Below are 13,087 nucleotides of genomic sequence, written 5' to 3'. Positions count from 1 at the left end.
TGTGATACACCATATTAACAAACTGAAAGAGAAAAACCATATGATCATCTCAATAGATGCAGAAAAGCTTTTGACAAAATTCAACACCCATTTATGATAAAAACCCTGCAGAAAGTAGGCACAGAGGGAACTTTTCTCAACATAATAAATGCCATATATGACAAACCCACAGCCAACATCGTCCTCATTGGTGAAAAACTGAGACTTATTTCACTAAGATCAGGAATGAGACAAGGTCGCCCACTCTCACCACTATTATTCAACATAGTTTTGGAAGTTTTAGCCACGGCAATCAGAGAAGAAAAAGAAATAAAAGAATCCAAATCGGAAAAAATCAAGTAAAGCTGTCACTGCTTGCAGATTACATGATACTATACATAGAGAATCCTAAAGATGCTACCAGAAAACTACTAGAGCTAATCAATGAATTTGGTAAAGTAGCAGGATACAAAATTAATGCACAGAAATCTCTAGCATTCCTATACACTAATGATGAAAAATCAGAAAGTGAAATTAAGAAAACACTCTGTTACCATTGCAACAAAAAGAATAAAATATCTAGGAATATACCTACCTAAGGATAGAAAAGACCTGTATGCAGAAAATTATAAGACACTGATGAAAGAAATTAAAGATGATACAAATAGATGGAGAGATATACCATGTTCTTGGATTAGAAGAATCAACATCGTGAAAATGACTCTACTGCCCAAAGCAATCTATGGATTCAATGCAATCCATATCAAACTACCACTGGCATTTTTTACAGAACTAGAACAAAAAAAAAATCACAGTTTGTATGGAAACACAAAGGACCCCGAATAGCCAAAGCAATCTTGAGAAAGAAAAACGGAGCTGGAGGAATCAGGCTTCTGGACTTCAGACTATATACTACAAAGCTACAGTAATCAAGACAGTATGGTACTGGCACAAAAACAAATATAGATCAATGGAACAGGATAGAAAGCCCAGAGATAAACCCATGCACATATGGTCACCTTATCTTTGATAAAGGAGGCAAGAATATACAGTGCAGAAAAGACAGCCTCTTCAATAAGTGGTGCTGGGAAAACTGGACTGCTACATGTAAAAGTATGAAATCAGAACACTCCCTAACACCCTACACAAAAATAAACTCAAAATGGATTAAAGACCTAAATGTAAGGCCAGACACTAGAGGAAGGCCAAAACTCTTAGAGGAAACATAGGCAGAACACTCTATGACATAAATGACATCAAGATTCTTTTTGACCCACCTCCTAGAGAAATGGAAATAAAAACAAAAATAAAGAAATGGGACCTAATGAAATTTAAAAGCTTTTGCACAGCAAAGGGAACCATAAACAAGACCAAAAAGCCCTCTGAATGGGAGAAAATATTTGCAAATGAAGCAACTGACAGAGGATTAACCTCCAAAATTTACAAGCATCTCATGCAGCTCAATGTCAAAAAAACAACCCAATCCAAAAATGGGCAGAAGACCTAAATAGGCATTTCTCCAAAGAAGATATACAGATGGCCAACAAACACATGAAAGAATGCTCAACATCATTAATCATTAGAGAAATGCAAATCAAAACTACAATGAGGTATCACCTCACGCCAGTCAGAATGGCCATCATCAAAATATCTGCAAACAATAAATGCTGGAGAGGGTGTGGAGAAAAGGGAACCCTCTTGCACTGTTGGTGGGAATGTAAATTGATACAGCCTCTATGGAGAACAGTATGGAGGTTCCTTAAAAAACTAAAAATAGAACTACCATGTGACCCAGCTATCCCACTACTGGGCATATACTGTGAGAAAACCATAATTCAAAAAGAGTCATGTACCACAATGTTCACTGCAGCTCTATTTACAATAGCCAGGACATGGAAGCAACCTAAGTGTCCATCAACAGATGAATGGCTAAAGAACATGTGGCACCTATATACAAAGGACTATTACTCAGCCATAAAAAGAAACGAAATTGAGTTATTTGTAGTGAGGTGGATGGACCTAGAGACTGTCATACAGAGTGAAGCAAGTCAGAAAGAGAAAAACAAATACTGTATGCTAACACATATATATGGAATCTAAGAAAAAAAAAAGAGGTCATGAAGAACCTAGGGGCAAGATGGGAATAAAGACAGACCTTCTAGAGCATGGACTTGAGGATATGGGGAAGGGGAAGGGGAAGCAGTGACAAAGTGAGAGAGTGGCATGGACATAAATACACTACCAAACGTAAAATAGCTAGTGGGAAGTAGCCGCATAGCACAGGGAGATCAGTTAGGAGGTTTGTGACCACCTAGAGGGTGGGATAGGGAGGGTGGGAGGGAGGGAGATGCAAGAGGGAAGTGATATGGGAACATATGTATGCATATAACTGATTCACTTTGTTATAAAGCAGAAACTAACACACCATTGTAAAGCAATTATACTCCAATAAAGATATTAAAAATATATATATGATAAATGCTTTGTAAACTTCAAAGTGATTCATAGATGAAAAGAACTATCATTATTCAGTTATTTCTCCCCACTCATTCCCATTTCTACTGTGTTTGGCTTGGGGATATAAAATGAATAAGACAAGCCCTAGGGGTCTATAGTCTATTCCAAGTACCAGTGATATAAAGAGATAATTATAAGGTCTGTACCCAAAATACTGTAATTATAAACAGAAACTTGAACACATACTTGTATGCCAATGTTTATAGAAGCATTATTCACAGCAACCAAGAGGTGGAAACAACTCAAGTGTCCATCAACAGATGAATGGATGATCAAAATGTGGTATGTACATACAATGGAACATTATTCTGCCAATAAGAGGAATGAAGTTCTGTTACATGGATAAACTTTGAACACATTATGCTAAGTGAAATTAGCCAGACAGAAAAAGACAAAAACTGTATGATTCTGCTTACATGAAACTTCTAAAATAGGCAAATTCATAGGGACAGAAAGTAGGTTAGAGGGCACCAGAGGCTGGAGATGAGGTTGAGATTGGGGAGTTGTTGCTTAATGGGTACAGAATTTCTGTTTGGGGTGGTGAAAATTTTTGGAAATAGTGGTGATAGTTACACAACACTGTGTACTTAATTAATGCCACTGAATTGTACACTTAAAAATGGTTAAGATGGAGGGCTTCCCTGGTGGCGCAGTGGTTGAGAGTACGCCTGCTTATGCAGGGGACACAGGTTCGTGCCCCGGTCCGGGAAGATCCCACATGCCGCGGAGCGGCTGGGCCTGTGAGCCATGGCTGCTGAGCCTGCGCATCCGGAGCCTGTGCTCCGCAACGGGAGAGGCCACAACAGTGAGAGGCCCGCGTACTGCCAAAAAAAGGAAAAAACGGTTAAGATGGCAAGTTTTGTGTTATATATTTGACCATAATAAAAATGAATAAATAAATAAATGGGCTGCTCCCCTGGAGGCGCAGTGGTTAAGAATCTGCCTGCCAATGCAGGGGACTCGGGTTAGATCCCTGGTCCGGGAAGATTCCACATGCCGTGGAGCAACTAAGTCCACAAGCCATAACTACTGAGCCTGTGTGCCACAACTACTGAAGCCCATGCGCCTAGAGCCTGTGCTCCGCAGCAAGAGAAGCCACCACAGGACTTCCCTGGCAGGCCAGTGGTTAAGACTTCGCCTTTCAATGCAGGGTTGCAGGTTCGATCTCTGGTCAGGGAGCTAAGATTATGCGTCGTGTCCATAAAACAAAAGCAATATTGTAACACATTAAATAAACACTTTAAAAAATGGACCACATTAAAAAAAAAGAAAATAAGAGAAGCCACCACAATGAGAAGCCCACACACTGCAACAAAGAGTAGCCCCCACTCAACGCAACTAGAGAAAGCCCACACACAGCAAGGAGGACCCAACACAACCAAAAATAAATAAATTAAAATTAAATTAAATTAAATTTAAAAATAAATAAATAAACAAATGGATTCAAGTTCAACGAAAGAGAGCAGAAAAAGAACAACAGAGCAAATCTAAAGAAAGTATAATAAAAATAGTAAGAATAAAAGCAGAAATTAATGAAATAGAAAACAAAGAAACAATAGAGAAAATCAAATCAGCCAAAAGCTGATTCGGTGGAAGAGGAAAGCTAATAAAACAATAAATATAAACAACCAAATAAAAAGAAGTAATTATAACAAAATGTGATAAGTGCTAAAAGTGATGCACTCATAAAAATGCTATGAAGAAACTCCTAAATGCAAAGGGAAATAGAGGTCTTCACAAAGACATGCTTTTTGAACTGTGAACTTGGGAGAGAAGTTTTCTAGGGCACAGAATGTGTGTGTGTGTGTGTCTGTGTATGTGTGTCTGTGTGTGTCTGCCAGGCAGAGAGACTCTTGTTCTAAACATCATTGTAACCCCTTCCTAGGCCAGCGTCTCAAATCAAGGTGCTTAAGGAATGTTTGCTAAATGAATAAACATCTTCTCTGTCTTATTCTCCAATGTGTCTGTCTGTCCGGGGATTTTAAAATGTAAAATTTCCTTAGCCCCTTACCTATAACTTTCAAATTTGACCATTCTACAGTCTTTCATGGCAAAGCAGTGTAATGCTATTTCCCTACGTTAGAGGCTCACAACATTTTTTCTGTTTCACCTGGAAACACCTTGGCCTGAATAGAAATGGTAGTGCCTGTTGGAAAGAAAACTGAAATTCACTTGTAACAGAGGCTGCCCAACTACCTTAAGCATACATATGAGGGTGGGGTGTGCCCATCTTCTGCCCCAGCTTTTTGGCATTGGTATTTGCTTTGGGCGTTTTAGATGCCAAGAGAAGATTCTATGGCTGCATCGGGGCTGCAGTCATGGTTGTGCAGGTTGTCCACTGCATAAGAGCTCCTGGCAGAGGTGGTGAGGAGGGCTGAGATACAGCCTGTATTCCACTTACCAAGCTGTGCACCCTGGGGCTTTGTCCACCCAGATGAAAGAACCCTTTTTTAATCTGGCACAAATGCATCAGTGAGTAGGGGCTACTTGCACCCTGTGTCCTTGGCTGTCATCACTGTGCTGTTCCAGCTGGGAGAAGAGTCATGCCTGAGAGTCTCCCTGTCCCTGAGAGTCTTCCTTTTAAAAGAGCTCCCTCAATTCTCTTCAGCTTCAAAGTATCTTTTCAGAGGATCTTCTCAAGCCCTTTGGTGGATGACTAACGCATCACTGGCAATCCACAGATGGAGAATTATCCTCTGCCAGGAGACCTTCTGCGTTCTGTAAAAAGGTAAAGATAAGCTCATTTCCCCCATGCTTCTTGTAGCCCTGCAGTTGCTTCTCCTGCCACCAGATGGCAACCTCCCCCAGGTACTATAGAGAGACTTCACTGAGGACTAAAGTGGGGAGACGGAGGAAGTGGGGATGCAGGGGCTGCCTGTGTAGAAAGGACTTTAGTTTGATACCAGCTTATCTTTATTATGTGATTTGGAAAATACCTTATCATCCTGTCATGTAATTTTATTAAATGGAATAACAGTTTCACAGCACTCACCAAGCTCATATCGAGCCTCTTCTCTTTTTCTTGTTCATCTGGATGTTTCAATCCACAGATGTTTAATTAAATCCAGGAGACACAGGTCAAGCCACAGGGAACTCAGTTTCCTGAAAACTAGTATTTCTGGGAAATACTACAAGACCTTATTGATAACATCATGGGGTGTTGGTTTCATAAATTCTGATTCCAGGCAACAAATAGCTATTAATCATTTTAGCATTCTTGTTTTTTAATTGGGGCATAATTTACATTATATTTAAAAGTACAATATTTTTTAAGGAGAAGATTTTTTAACTCAAATTTTGATTATGATTTTTCATTGAACTATAGTTACTTTACAATATTGTGTTAGTTTCAAGTGTACAGCAAAGTGATTCAGTTATACATATATATATATTTCAGATTCTTTTCTGTTATGTTATTATAAGACATTGAATATAGTTCCCTGTGCTTGTTTACCTATTTTATATAAAGTAGTGTGTATATTTTAATCCTAAATTCCTAATTTATCCCCCCATCCCTGCTTAAAGGCAAAATTTTTAAGTGTAATGTTCAGTGTGTTTTAAAAAATATATATGCCAGTGTAACCACCACCCCAATTAGGATATAGAACGTATCCATCACGATGGTAAGGTCTCTTGTCTCCCCTCAAAGTCAACCCTAAGACCTGAAGAAGACTTAAGGCCCAGAGCAGTGCAAACAATGGGTTGAGCAGGGAGTATGTGGCCTTGAGGATAATGTGCGTTATAAGAAATTAAATAGAATTCTTTTTTAAAAACATATTTATTGGAGTATAATTGTTTTACAATGTTGTGTTAGTTTCTGCTATATAGCAAAGTGATTCAGCTATACGTATACATATATCCCCATATCCCCTCCCTCTTGCATCTCCCTCCCACCCTCCCTATCCCACCCCTCTAGGTGGTCACAAAGCCCCCAGCTGATCTCCCTGTGCTATGCGGCTGCTTCCCACTAGCTGTCTATTTTACATTTGGTAGTGTGTGTATGTCCATGCTACTCTCTCACTTCATCCCAGCTTCCCCCTCCCCGTGTTCTCAGGTCCGTTCTCTACGTCTGCATCTTCATTCCTGTCCTGCCCCTAGGTTCTTCAGAACCTTTTTTATTTTTATTTTTTGGATTCCATATATATGTGTTAGCATACGGTATTTGTTTTTCCCTTTCTGACTTACTTCACTCTGTATGACAGACTCTAGGTCCATCCACCACATTACAAATAACTCAACTTCATTTCTTTTTATAGCTGAGTAATATTCCATTGTATATATGGGCCACATCTTTATCCATTCATCTGTCAATGGACACTTAGGTTGCTTCCATGTCCTGGATATTGTAAATGGAGCTGCAATGAACATTGTGGTACATGACTCTTTTTGAATTATGGTTTACTCACGGTATATGCCCAGTAGTGGGATTGCTGGGTCATAGGGTAGTTCTATTTTTAGTTTTTTAGGGAACCTCCATAGTGGCTGCATCAATTTACAGTCCCACCAACAGTGTAGGAGGGTTCCCTTTTCTCCACACCCTCTCCAGCATTTATGGTTTGTAGATTTTTTGATGATGGCCATTCTGACCGGTATGAGGTGATACCTCATTGTAGTTTTGATTTGCATTTCTCTCATAATTAGTGATGTTGAGCAGCTTTTCATGTGCTTCCTGGCAATCTGTATATCTTCTTTGGAGAAATGCCTGTTTAGATATTCTGCCCATTTTTGGATTGGGTTGTTTGTTTTTTTGACATTGAGCTGCATGAGCTGCTTGTATATTTTGAAGATTAATCCTTTGTCAGTTGCTTCATTTGCAAATATTTTCTCCCGTTCTGAGGGTTGTCTTTTTGTCTTGTTTATGGTTTCCTTTGCTGTGCAAAAGCTTTTAAATTTTATTTGGTCCCATTTGTTAATTTCTTTTTTATTTCCACTCTCTAGGAGGTGGGTCAAAAAGGATCTTGCTGTGATATATGTCATAGAGTGTTCTGCCTATGTTTTCCTCTAAGAGTTTTGGCCTTCCTCTAGTGTCTGGCCTTACATTTAGGTCTTTAATCCATTTTGAGTTTATTTTTATGTAATGTGTTAGGAGTGTTCTAATTTCATTCTTTTACATGTAGCTGTCCAGTTTTCCCATCACTACTTATTGAAGAGACTGTCTTTTCTCCATTGTATATTCTTGCCTCTTTTGTCATAGATTAGTTGACCATAGGTGTGTAGGTTTATCTCTGGGATTTCTATCTTGTTCCATTGATCTATGTTTCTGTTTTTGTGCCAGTACCATATTGTCTTGATTACTGTAGCTTTGTAGTATAGTCTGAAATAAGGGAGTCTGATTCCTCCAGCTCCGTTTTTCTTTCTCAAGATTGCTTTGGCTATTCGAGGTCTTTTGCATTTCCATACAAATTGTGAAATTTTTTGTTCTAGTTCTGTGAAAAATGCCAGTGGTAGTTTGATACAGATTGCATTGAATCTGTAGATTGCTTTGGGTAGTATAGTCATTTTCACAGTGTTGATTGTTCCAATCCAGGGACATGGTATAGCTCTCCATTTGTTTGTATCATCTTTAATTTTTTTCATCAGTGTCTTATAATTTTCTGCATACAGGTCTTTTGTCTCCTTGGGTAGGTTTATTCCCAGGTATTTTATTCTTTTTGTTGCAGTGGTAAATGGGAGTGTTTCCTTAATTTCTCTTTCAGATTTTTCATCATTAGTGTATAGGAATGCTAGAGATTTCTGTGCATTAATTTTGTATCCTGCTACTTTACCAAATTCATTGATTAGCTCTAGTAGTTTTCTGGTAGCATCTTTAGGATTCTCTATGTATAGTATCATGTCATCTGCAAACAGTGACGGTTTTACTCCTTCTTTTCTGATTCGGATTCTTTTATTTCTTTTTCTTCTCTGATTGCCGTGGCTAAAACTTCCAAAACTATGTTGAATAATAGTGGTGAGAGTGGGTGACCTTGTCTTGTTCCAGATCTTAGAAATGGTTTCAGTTTTTCACAATTGAGAACAATGTTGGCTGTGTGTTTGTCATATATGGCCTTTATTATGTTGAGGAAAATTCCCTCTGTGCCTACTTTCTGCAGGGTTTTTATCATAAATGGGTGTTGAATTTTGTCAAAAGCTTTCTCTGCATCTATTGAGATGATCATATGGTTTTTCACCTTCAGTTTGTTGATATGGTGTATCACATTGATTGATTTGCATATATTAAAAAATCATTGCATTCCTGGAATAAACCCCACTTGATCATGGTGTATGATCCTTTTAATGTGCTGTTGAATTCTGTTTGCTAGTATTTTGTTGAGGATTTTTGCATCTATGTTCATCAGTGATATTGGCCTGTAGTTTTCTTTCTTTGTGACGTCTTTGTCTGGTTTTGGTATCAGGGTGATGGTGGCCTCATAGAATGAGTTTGGGAGTGTTCCTCCCCCTGCTATCTTTTGGAAGAGTTTGAGAAGGATAGGTGTTAGCTCTTCTCCAAATGTTTGATAGAATTCGCCTGTGAGGCCATCTGGTCCTGGGCTTTTGTTTGTTGGAAGATTTTTTATCACAGTTTCAGTTTCAGTGCTTGTGATTTGTCTGTTTATATTTTCTATTTCTTCCTGGTTCAGTCTCGGAAGGTTGTGCTTTTCTAAGAATTTGTCCATTTCTTCCAGATTGTCCATTTTATTGGCATAGAGTAGCTTGTAGTAATCTCTCATGATCCTTTGTATTTCTGCAGTGTCAGTTGTTACTTCTCCTTTTTCATTTCTAATTCTATTAAGTTGAGTCTTCTCCCTTTTTTTTCTTGATGAGTCTGGCTAATGGTTTATCAATTTTGTTTATCTTCTGAAAGAACCAGCTTTTAGTTTTATTGATCTTTGCTATGGAAGAAACTAAATAAAATTCTTAATTACTCACAACCTTATGTTTTCTGGTTTTCAAGCAACCGTTTATTGTTAAGAAAGAAATGGCATTTAAGAACCCTTTCATTTTACCCAGAGTTTTAGTAACATAATTTTCTTCGAGATATGACATGGAATATGAAATTCTGTAAAATGTGTTTAGTTCTTGCTTTGTAGAGTCATTGGTTCTCATAAAGTTCTTTTATTATGTAATTGTTGGGCTGCAGCTGAGCAAATTATCAAAACTGTTTAGTGAGGCGACTGATTTGTTTTGAAATTAATTTTTCCTGAAGAACCAATCAAGGCATTCATCAGCTGAAGAGTTTTAATTCACTTGTCAGTCTGCACTGGCTGTGCCTTTATTACTCTGCTGGAGAAATGCAGAGCATACATATGGGAAAGTGCACAGCTCAATGAATTTACACAAAGTAAACACACCATGATCAATTAACGTTACCAGAACCCTACAAGCCCTTCTAGTCTCTACAAAGGTAACCATTACCCTGACTTTTAAGAAGATAGATGGATTTTACCTGCTTTTGGACTTTCCACCTAAAAAGTATATTAGGTGCTGCTTTGTGCCTGGCTTCTATTACCCAATGTTTTATTTTTAATTTTTTATATATATACACACATTGTTTTTCTTATTCTTTTCCATTATAGTTTATCATAAGATATTGCATATAGTTCTCTGTGCTATATTGTAGGACCCTGTTGTTTATCCATTCTATATATAATAGTTTGCAGCTGCTAACCCCAAGCTCCCAATCCATCCCTCCTCCAACCCCTACCCCTTTGACAACCACAGTCTGTTCTCTATGTGTGTATCACTCAATTTTTTTCTCTTTATATTTGGCTGCATTGGGTCTTCATTGCTGCATGCGGGCTTTCTCTAGTTGTGGCAAGTAGGGGCTATTCTTTGTTGTGGTGCACAGGCTTCTTGTTGCGGTGGCTTCAGTAGTTGCAGTGTGTGGGATCTAGGGTACTCAGGCTTCAGTAGTTGTAGCGCTCAGGCTCAGTAGTTGTGGCACATGGGCTTAGTTGCTCCATGACATGTGGGCTCTTCCTGGACCAGGCATTGAACCAGTGTCCCCTGCATTGGCAGGCGAATTCTCAACCACTGCACCGCCAGGGAAGTCCTCACTCATTTTTTTTTTAACATCTTTATTGGAGTATAATTGCTTTACAATGGTGTGTTAGTTTCTGCTGTATAACAAAGTGAATCAGCTATACATATACATATATCCCCACATCTCCTCCCTTTTGTGTCTCCCTCCCACCCTCCCTATCCCACCTCTCTAGGTGGACACAAAGCACTGAGCTGATCTCCCTGTGCCATGTGGCTGCTTCCCACTAGCTATCTGTTTTACATTTGGTCTCACTCAATGTTTTATTTGAGAAGACATTCATGCTGTTGTGCTGTAATTTGTTCTTGCTCTTGCTGTAGAGCATTGTGTTATGTCACTATACCACAATTTATTTATCTGTTCCACCATTGATGGACATACATATTGTTTCCAGTTACTGTCTATTACAAATAATGCTGCTATAAAATTTTTGAAAATATCTATAAATGCACATTACCTACACATTGCTGGGTCATAGGATCTACATTTGTTCAGCTTAAATTGATGCTGCCAAACTGTTTCTCAGTGTGGGTTTACTAATTACACTCCCATCAGCAGTGTAGGAGAGTAGTAGTTGTTCTGATCTGACAACATCTGATAGAACTAGTCTTTTTCATTTTAGACATTCTGGTGTGTGCAGTGGTATCTCACCAGGGCTTTAATTTGCATTGCTCTTATGACTAATAAAGATGAGCACTTCTTATCGTGTTATATTGGCTATTTGAATATCCCTTTTTGTAAAGTGCTAATTTTCTGCAAAATACTTGAACAGGTATTTTACCAAAGTTGTTATTTTTTTCTTTATTTTTAACTTTTCATTTTGAAATAATTTCAAAATAGTTCCCCCAAATCCCATTTTCCCTTCACCCAGCTTCATATCTTGATATCTTGCATAACTATGGTCTGGTTATCAAAACCAATAAGTTAACATTGGTACTCAACTACAGACCTTATTACAATTTCATCAATTGTCTCACTAATGTCTTTTTCTGGACCAGGATTCAATCCAGGATTACCCATAGCCTTTAGTTGACATGTCCCCTTAGTCCCCATTAATCTGGGATCATTCTTTAGTCTTACTTTGTCTTTTATGACCTTAACACTTTTGAAGAGTACTGGTCAGTTATTCTGTAAAATGCCCTCAATTTGTATTTGTCTAATGTTCCCTCAAGATTAAATTCAGGTTATGCATCTTTGGAGGAGTGATGTTGTATCCTTCTCAGTGCATAAGAGCAGGAGGAACATGATGTCAATATGTCTTCTCCGGAGTGATGTCAACTTTGATCACTTGGTTTAAGGTGGTATCTCTCAGGTGTCTCTACCATAAAGTTACCATATTTCCCTTTGTAGTTAGTAAATATCTAGTAAGGTAGTACATAAATATTCTGTTTCTGGCCATTCTTTTACTCTAAAATGCTTTAAATTTATAGCATTATTTATATATACTTGTTGTTAGTCCTCTTTTTGATGTGTATATTGTAAATATCTTACCCTACTCTAAGACTTGCCTTTTCATGCTCTTCATGTCTTTTGATGAACAGAAGTTCTTAAGATTAATATAATTAAAATGATCATTTTCCCTGTATGATTAGAACTATTTGTATCCTACTTAAGAAATCTTTACCTATTCTAAAACATTGACTTGTCTTCTTCTAAAAACTTTATTGTTTTTTTCTTTCATGTTTGGATCTACAATCCATCTGCAATTGATTCTCTTTTAGGTAACTACCAAGATTCATTATTTTTTCATATGCTATAAATTGACCCATCACCATTCATGGAAAAGTCTATCCTTTCCCCACTGCACTGCTACCTTGGTTATAAATTAGGTGGCTGTGAGGGTGAAGGTCTGTTTTTGCCTTCTCTCTTCTGTTCCATTTATCTATTTGTCTATCTTTGTGTGAGTGCCACACTGACTTAAGGACCATATTATTATTTTTAAAATTTTTAAATAAATTTATTTATTTATTTTTGGCTGCATTGGATCTTTGTTGCTGCGCACAGGCTTTCTCTAGTTGCAGTGAGCAGGGGTGCGCAGGCCCCTCATTGCAGTGGCTTCTCCTGTTGCGGAGCACAGGCTCTGGGCACACGGGCTCAGTGGTTGTGGCTCACGGGCTTAGTTGTTCCACGGCATGTATGATCTGCCCAGACCAGGGATTGAACCCTTGTCCCCTGCATTGGCAGGTGAATTCTTAAACACTGCGTCACCAGGGAAGTCACAGGACCTTATTATTAAGTCTTGATATCTTTATACGTCTAGATTTAATCTTCTTCAGCATAGACTTTAGTTTTGGCCCTTTGCGTTTCAGTCTAAATTTTAGAATCCTTTTGTCAATTTCCACCTGCACACCATAAACCCCTAATGGGATGGTTTGAATTGTGTTGAATCTGTAGATAAATTTGGGAGCATTACATATTTACAATATTGAATCTTCAAATTATGAACATAGTACTTCCCTCCATTTATTTAGATCTTTATTTCTCTCAATAATGTTTTATAGTTTTCAAGTAGTGGTCTTGCACAGCTTTCATTGATTTATTCTAAGTGTTTGATGTTTGACAATTTATTTTTAA

This window comes from Kogia breviceps, chromosome 11, assembly GCF_026419965.1.
Source record: "Kogia breviceps isolate mKogBre1 chromosome 11, mKogBre1 haplotype 1, whole genome shotgun sequence".
Classification (NCBI taxonomy): domain Eukaryota; kingdom Metazoa; phylum Chordata; class Mammalia; order Artiodactyla; family Physeteridae; genus Kogia; species Kogia breviceps.
The sequence above is the reverse complement of the archived record's forward strand: the minus strand, read 5'-3'. Positions refer to the sequence as shown.